The 7,955-nt window shown below is 37.5% G+C and overlaps 1 long non-coding RNA gene across 1 annotated transcript; it reads right to left on the bottom strand.

Moving 5' to 3' along the window:
• Positions 1 to 1,467: 1,467 nt before the first annotated feature.
• LOC116603027 lies at positions 1,468 to 7,118 on the bottom strand. Its single transcript, XR_004290430.2, has 2 exons — positions 6,925 to 7,118; positions 1,468 to 2,200 (listed from the first exon to the last, which is right to left on the bottom strand). It is a non-coding gene; the product is annotated as an uncharacterized LOC116603027 (long non-coding RNA).
• Positions 7,119 to 7,955: the final 837 nt, after the last annotated feature.

Raw genomic sequence — 7,955 nt, 5'->3', positions numbered from 1 at the left:
TTACACTCACCCAAATTAACACTCTAGCTGCAAAATGAAAGTTATCGTAAAAATTCTCAACGGAAAGGAAGCTGAATTAGAGGTATGACAGTATTTTCCATTCTTTAGATATTTATATTCTAGTTTCCTGGTAGATCTATTCTAGTTTCCTGATAGATCTAGCAAAGCTAGTAAAGGTATAAGCTTAAGTTAAGATAAAATTGATGATTCCTAAATCAGGCAATGGGCCAAAAGAGTCATACAAATCCGTAGGCTAGGCACCCTCTGTCTTCTATCTTTTGTTCTGTAAACCATGGTCAACAGAGAACTCATACTCACAATTTCATAAGTTTTTCCTGGGCCACAAAATGTATATTTAGTAATGTTTTAACTCATTGCTATATTTTATGTATTATTGTATTGTAGTAAGTTATAAGTAGTGGAACCTCGATTTAAAGTAATGATAACTCATAAAAAGGACATTGTGAAATTGAGATAATTTCCCACATATTTTACTGTTGGCCACACCAGAAATTATTATTGTTATATATGGATTTTGTTATATATTGCTGGATCAAGGGTCCATGACATGACAGTAAAATGTTATCAATGAGCTCACCAAAAAAGGTCTTAGTGAGTAATTGTGAATTTTGATGTGACTTTTAAAGTGCTAATTGGAATTTGTAGATTTCGTCCCAGGGTTCATAAGTAATGGGCAAGGATGGCCAATAAAAAAATAACTGGAAAAGCCAAAAGTGTGCATTTCAGGGTTTTGAATAGGGAAATCAGTCTAGAATACAAGAACCATTGACCTTTATGTAAAATGGTGGCTTTTTTAGTATCTCTTCAAAGTGATTCAGCACAAGGTTTTTCTGTGATGTCAGGTTCAACTCTAATAAAACAAATTTACATTTTTCCTTGAGGTATCGGAGACAGAGCCTATTCTGGCAGTGAAAACACTTGTGGCACAAGAGCTTGATGTGCAAGTTGAAAGGCAAAGACTTGTATACAAAGGCAAAACGCTGGCAGGTAAACACTTTTCTATCAAATATACAGTATGGCACAGGTATCCCATCATGTTGTTTGCTACCTGCTGGAAATCATAGACTTTCAAATGGAAAAAAAAGCTAAGGACACCATTTTACCAGCAAGTTGCCCTTTTCAGTGTAGCATGTTAATAAAACACTACTGGGACCACCATTATTATCTTTGAAAAGCTTAAAATTTAAGCTTCTCAAAAATAATAATGTTGAAATGCTGGAATTTGAGAGCACAGATACATGTTAAGGTGAAGGCGTAGGAAGGCACCTTAGTCAGTCCGAGACTCATGTGTGACCATAAAGACTACACTTAAAATCTACCAAGAATAAAATAAAACAATATTGAGGCATTATTATAATAACTTTCATGTAATGTAGTATGAGATATTATGAACTGAAAACTATGTGACATTCATTTTATTCACATTTCCTAGATGACTGCTCTTTGGATGAGTATTTGATTGGAGATGGAAGCAAGTTGTATCTGTCTATAAAAAAGCTGTCTTCTCAGCCTGGATCTTCTCAGAAAAATTATGCTGGCTCCAATTTCTGGAATCAGCTGCATAAACTTTTGAAATCTCATTTAAATGAAAAGGATGCAGACAAAGTGTTACAACGTTGTAAGCAGGTAAGTTTAGCCATAGTTAGTAGAGGGGGATGGTTAGAAAACCCTGCGAACTTCAAATCACATAAAACAATAGGCGCTCTCTGATGTTGAACCAACCTATCACATGATCACGAAGATGCACAAACCAAGCATACAGTATAATAAAACATATGGACAAAATTTATGAATACACATATTCAGACACAAATTGCTTATTAATTCATTTGAAACTTTTCTATTATTCACTTTCTTTTAGTAATTGTCTTTATCACTGCACATGTTTTATCACCATTATATCCAGAGCTCAACAGCCCTAGAAAGTTAGTTTTATACAGCCATGTATATTTTTTAAATTGCTTAGCGGCGCTAAAATTCTAAAGTGAGTAGAGCTCTGTCAAACAAACTCAGTGGTATTTTACCGCAAGTATAGTAGCGTTTGTAAGATTCTGCATCAGTACTGGAGAATTTGCTAAAGATCGTATTGATGCAAATAACATTGACTCTTCATTTACTCCATATAATCTCTGGTACTGTACTCTTGACTTGTGCACCATCATTGGCAGATAACTCGGATCTAAGAGAACAATAACATGTCTCTTTGTCTCTCTCTAAGCAGTACCCTCACTAACTATGGTTTAGCCCACTGTTTATTCCCTATGATTTACTAAAGTGTGACATTGTCAGCAATGTTTTAGTTAAGAGAACTTTTAATTACTGTATAGTATAAAGTACATTCATACCTATCAACCCCAGAAAATCTCAAGGCTTGATATTTTTTTAGGAGAAGGGAGGGGTATATTCTCTTTAGGGGAGAAGGGGTAGGCCTCACAGGAGTTTGCCGTACAGGAGGCTCTTGTGCACAAATTCACTTATCATCTTACGAGGGCGCTAGTTAAATTCCCCTGTGCAATAGAATTATTGTTTTAAATGTTTTAATAGAAAATAGGCAAAATGTCAATCTCTAATAGAGTAATTTTAGGAGCTATAAAATTTGCTAAAAAGCGGAAGATCTGGTGCAGAACGCAGGAGAAGGGGTCCAAAATCTTGAGACTCCCTCCTAGTGTTGACAGGTATGATATATTAACACAGGTATCAAATAGTGAGAAAAAAATTCTGCTCTTGCTAGCAGGACTTTGACTTGTTGAGGAATCAAATAAGTTGAATTTAATATTTTTGGTAAATCCCATGGTTTTTGCAAGTCGATGAAACAAACAATATAAAATAGGATGGCCTTACAAAAAATATTGACTTTACACAGCACAGTAGCTGTGTAAAAAAGCTGTACACCTAAGTATCACAAATTTAATAAGGTTTTTACATTTAGAATCCATGTGTTCCAACCCCTAGTGTTTTAACAGGTATAACATGTAATGCTCTGGGGGCTGGTTCCTGGAAAAAGGCATAAGTTACGCAGTGTCTACTTGCACATCTTCCGGTAAAGCAGGAAAAAAAACTAGCTGCACGGCTGTCTCCCATTTTCTCGATTTTTAGCCCAAATAACAAGTTTCTGGCTTTGAAACACTTCCACGATTATTTAGAACAGCCAAGCGATGAATTTTAGCCTGAAAAGCTATGAAACGAGCGGCCCGCAAATGGTTGGCACGGTATGAACAAAGCGTGGAGTTCCACACTTAGTCGTTTTCGCCATATAAAAGCTGTGTACGGGGAGCAAAAACTAGATGCTCTGCCCTTTTTTCTTTTTCTCCATTTTAAGTCAAAATGAAAAGTTCTGACTTCCAAAACCTCCAACTGTTATTTAGAACCATCAAGCGATGGCTTTGATATTGAAAAAAATTGCAAAAGGCAACATGCGAATGCTCGGCACATAATGAACAAAGCCTGGAATTCAACACTTAGCCATTTTCGCCATCGATCGCCAAGCCACACAGGTAAGAACTAAGTTAAAATATTTTCTGGCGCTAATCTTTGGCTATGGATTACTAAGACTGCTTTATCCACCAATTTCTGGACGATAGCCATCACTACCACTCTATAAGTAAAAAATTAGATATGTTGAATTAATCATCTCTGATTGTTTTTTTTTTTTATTATTATTCATATGTCACTATGATTAGTAAACCTTATCATAAAGAATCTTAGAGATAAACTAAATATGAACTTGGTCTGGAAGAATGGTTGTATATAGGTATTTTAGTTGAAATGGATTTAATGGGGTGATTTGCAGGAGATAACACCTGGCATACCAGGGGCGTAGCCAGGGGGTTGGCCAAGGGGGGCCTCCCCCCCTTTAGGAGCCAAAAATGCAGTAAATGTATAAGGACATTATCTAAAATACAAGAGAAAATGCCTTGAAAGGGCCTTTGGTCCCCCTTTCTGTTTAAAATCCTGGCTAAGCCGCTGCATACCCCTCCTGGCATAAAGCTCCTCTGCTCCATAGTTCCTCACCTAAGGGTTCCTTAGGTTCCCTAAGCACCAACTGCTGGTTAATTTCTCCATGTTAAGAGCCAGCTAAACACGTTTTCTCACTTATGACAAATTCCTTTAGGAACAGCCCTTGTGCCATATCACCAGCACACTAGAAACAGAGCCCCTCCTTTATTGTACTGTATGCCACATCTAGCATCCTCATCCACTTAGCCTTCCCCTTCCACTACAACAACCTACACAACACCAGAATTAACACCATTGTATTTCCATCCTAACTTGTACATAAACCATCACTTAGGGGCGGAGCATTCCAGAAGTATTGAGGCATTTTTCATACGAGTTTTCACAAGGGGGGCCATCAACCCTCCTTTTTCAGATCAGTGCATGGTATCAAAACAGGTAAATATATGTATAAGAAAGCTATTTCCATAACATTCCATCAATTTTTACCATTTTATAAGTCTAGAAAAGTCACACAGTCCTGTTATTGTCTCTGAATTTGCCTTGAGCCCCCCACTTTTTTAGGCCAGCTCTGCCTGCTAGCTCCCTGGTTGAGAGGTGTAGAAGTCCGCCCGTAAGGCCTAACAGGATTGGCTGGATTACCTCATTGTTCTATTGTATTCCTGTTCTATTGTTTTGTCTGTGGTGCATCAATCCAATCAGGTGAAATCTTCTGATAGCTTCTACATGACCCCCCTGGCTAGGTATAGGATAGCAGAATGGGTGTGGTCAACAGAAATTTGAACCCCTTAGAGACAGCAAATCAGGGTCTAGTTACAGGGTTTTTCTTGGAATTTTCTAGACCTAGTTGTTCTTTGTTTCACATAGTTTATTATTATTATTAAATGTTCAAATGATATTCAGTTCGCAAACCAATTTATTTTTTGTCCACAAACAGCATAAAACACGCAAGAGGATAGTATGTAGACCTATGAAAAGGTCTTAAAGTATAACACTTAAACACCCTAAGGAAAAGGGCAAGCATTGTCATTATTATCATTATCATTTTTACCATTTTTATTATAATTATTCATTTATATTGTCACAAATGAAATAGAGAGTCCCAAAGAAATGCTGCTTGCAAACAACTAATGATAATAATAATAATAATGATATTGATATTGATAATAAAGGCTGGTTTGTGATTGACAGTGATTCCGTGCAACAATTTTTGATCATATGGAAACCACTTTGCATTAATTGGATTGGTTGTGATCGCACAGTAAAATAAGCTGCGATCGTGGGCAATCAAGGGAGATCATATGGGGACAAAAGCAGCCTTAATAAATAAATAAACAAACAAACAAACAAGCAAAATAGATAAAAAAAACAAAAGTAATACAAATTAACAGACAAATGTTATATCATAAACATAACTAATAATAAATTTTTATAAGAAAATATGGGTATCAATCTGTAAATAAAAAAATGTGAATACGTAAATAAATATAATCAAATAGATCAGGGCCGCAGCAGTGGGTGGGGCACAAGGAAATGGCCAGTAGGGGCGTGGCTGTGCCCCCCTAATATTATCTAATGTTTCTGTATTGTCACCCCCCCCCCCCCCTCCAACATTTTGAGGCTTGCTAAAGCCCTGTAGATTATTTAATAAACGCAAGATTAGAATAAAAAATGGTTTAGAGTCTGGCTAAAAAAGTAAGAAATACCCTTTTCAATGCAATTCGTCAACCTCCCCTCCCCAAAAGCTTTGTCCAACTTGTTTTGTTATGTTCTGTTATTGACTGTTGGGCCTTCATTGCTGTGTTTATATTTTTCACTGATCCTTTAGAAACGATTATTCAAAATTCACATGTTTAATATTTTGATTTTAGATTGAGTTTTTCAAAGCGAACCGGATATTTATGTGACAGCCGTGCATCTAGCGTTTCCAAGGGCTTTGGCGTGATTTTTTATTAAAAAAGCGGTTTCTTGGCTTTTAGTGATGGCTATCGTCCAGAAATTGGTTGAAAAAGCAGTCTTAGTAATCCATAGCTCAAGATTAGCGTCAGAAAATATTTTAACTTTGTTCTTAAGTTACCGGTGTGGTTTGGCGATCGATGGCGGAAACGGCTGTGTCGAATTCCACGCTTCGTTCATTATGCGCCGAGCATTTTAAGCTCGAAGCCATCGCTTGACTGTTCTAAATAGAAATTGGAGGTTTTTAAAGTCAGAAATTTTCATTTTGGCTTAAAATGGCGAAAAGAAAAAAGGGCCGTGCACCTAGTTTTTTTTTTTTGCACGGCTGTAATATGGCGAAAACGACTGTGTCGAACTCCACGCTTCGTTCGTGCCGAGCATTTACGGGCCGCTTGTTTCATAGCTTTTCAGGCTAAAAATCATCGCTTGCCTGTTCTTAATAATCGCGGAAGTGTTTTCAAGCCAGAAACTTATTATTTAGGCTAAAAATCGAGAAAATGGGAGACGGCCGTGCAGCTCGATTTTTTTTCCTCCTTTACCGGAAGCCGTGCAAATAGACAAAAATTATGCCCGGATTAAGAGCTATTCTAGGCATAAATCCTCTATGCTAGGCATAGCTATTCTGGGCATAAAAAACCGATTCCTGAAAGCGAAAGTGGCATAATTTTTTATACCCTAGATTAGCGAGTGGAAAACCAGTTTTGGCGGGAAAATACGGCAACGCGCGCGCGTTTTCTTCTCTTTTTTTGCGGGGAACCTATGTAAACAAACGAAAATGTCACAAAATAGCACCGTGGATGATACAGAACTAGATGTGAAGCGTAAACGAAAGCCAAATTTTTCTCAAGGAGAGTTGAACGTGATAACGTTTTCGTTGAGGCAAACAAGGACATACTACAGTCCAAGAAGTTTACGAACAATCTGAACAACCAAATAAAGCAGAAAGTGTGGTCAGATATCACTGCTAAAGTAAACGCCGTGTGTGTGGCTTACCGCACTTCTGATGAGGTCAGGGCCAAATGGAAGGCGTTTTTTAGCGTCGCAAAGAAAGAGTACTCAATAGCCAAGAAGGGGAAGCGGCAGACTGGCGGGGGTCCACCGCCGAAGGAGCCCTCCGATATAACTAAACTGATAGTGGATGTGTACGACGACACGCAGGGGTTCTCCGGGATCGAAGGAGGGTTCGAGACAGGTATTATTTGTGTTTTGAATATTATTCATATTCATGAACAGTCATGTGATTATGTCACGTTACTCTACGCGCAACGTCTGTCGGAATTTCACACCAACCATATTTACATTACAAACGGGAGAACGAAACAAATCTGCAGACATCACAAAGGAATCTAAAATATCGCCAAAACACGTATTTTAATCCTGAAAAGCATTAAGTTGAGTCATTTGTTTATGCAGGACATACGTTACAATTTGGAACTTTTTTGCAAAACACTATCAAGTGGTTTTCTCTACTGTGAAATGAACGTCTCTAGTGCCACCCGTTTTGCATTTATTTGTTGTCTTTAGATAAGTTAATACCAAACATGTAGTTTGAGTATATCCTTCTTTGAAGCCCGTTTTTGTATTTTAACATAAAGACAACAACAGCAATTTTTTTTTAATTTATTTTCCATCATAAGTAAATAAATATAGCAAATAACTACCGGCAGACAGTTATTCATGATTTTCCTTTTTGCTGTTGCCTGACTTGATTTAAAGCGCAACTAGTAAGACTGGAACACCTGTGCGGAATATGTTTATTGTCTTCTGAATTCTACAGACTCCTACTCCTATCTGGTAAAAAACATTCCATGCATTTCCGCGGTTCATCGTTTTACTGGTCACACTGTAAATGCATGTTGCTCTTAATTCAATGTGCAATGTAACTATGCTATGCTGATGTCTTTTTGTATTACTGTAGGAGAAAATATGTACCAGGAACTTCCTGCAACATCAAGGGATACAGTGGGTGATGAGTTCCCCACAATCGCATTTCATGACATAGAAGAGCTGACTTTTACTGTCCT

This window comes from Nematostella vectensis, chromosome 1 (assembly GCF_932526225.1).
Source record: "Nematostella vectensis chromosome 1, jaNemVect1.1, whole genome shotgun sequence".
In the NCBI taxonomy this organism is placed as follows: domain Eukaryota; kingdom Metazoa; phylum Cnidaria; class Anthozoa; order Actiniaria; family Edwardsiidae; genus Nematostella; species Nematostella vectensis.
Note: the sequence above shows the minus strand (reverse complement) of the source record. Positions and strands in the feature narration are given on the sequence as shown.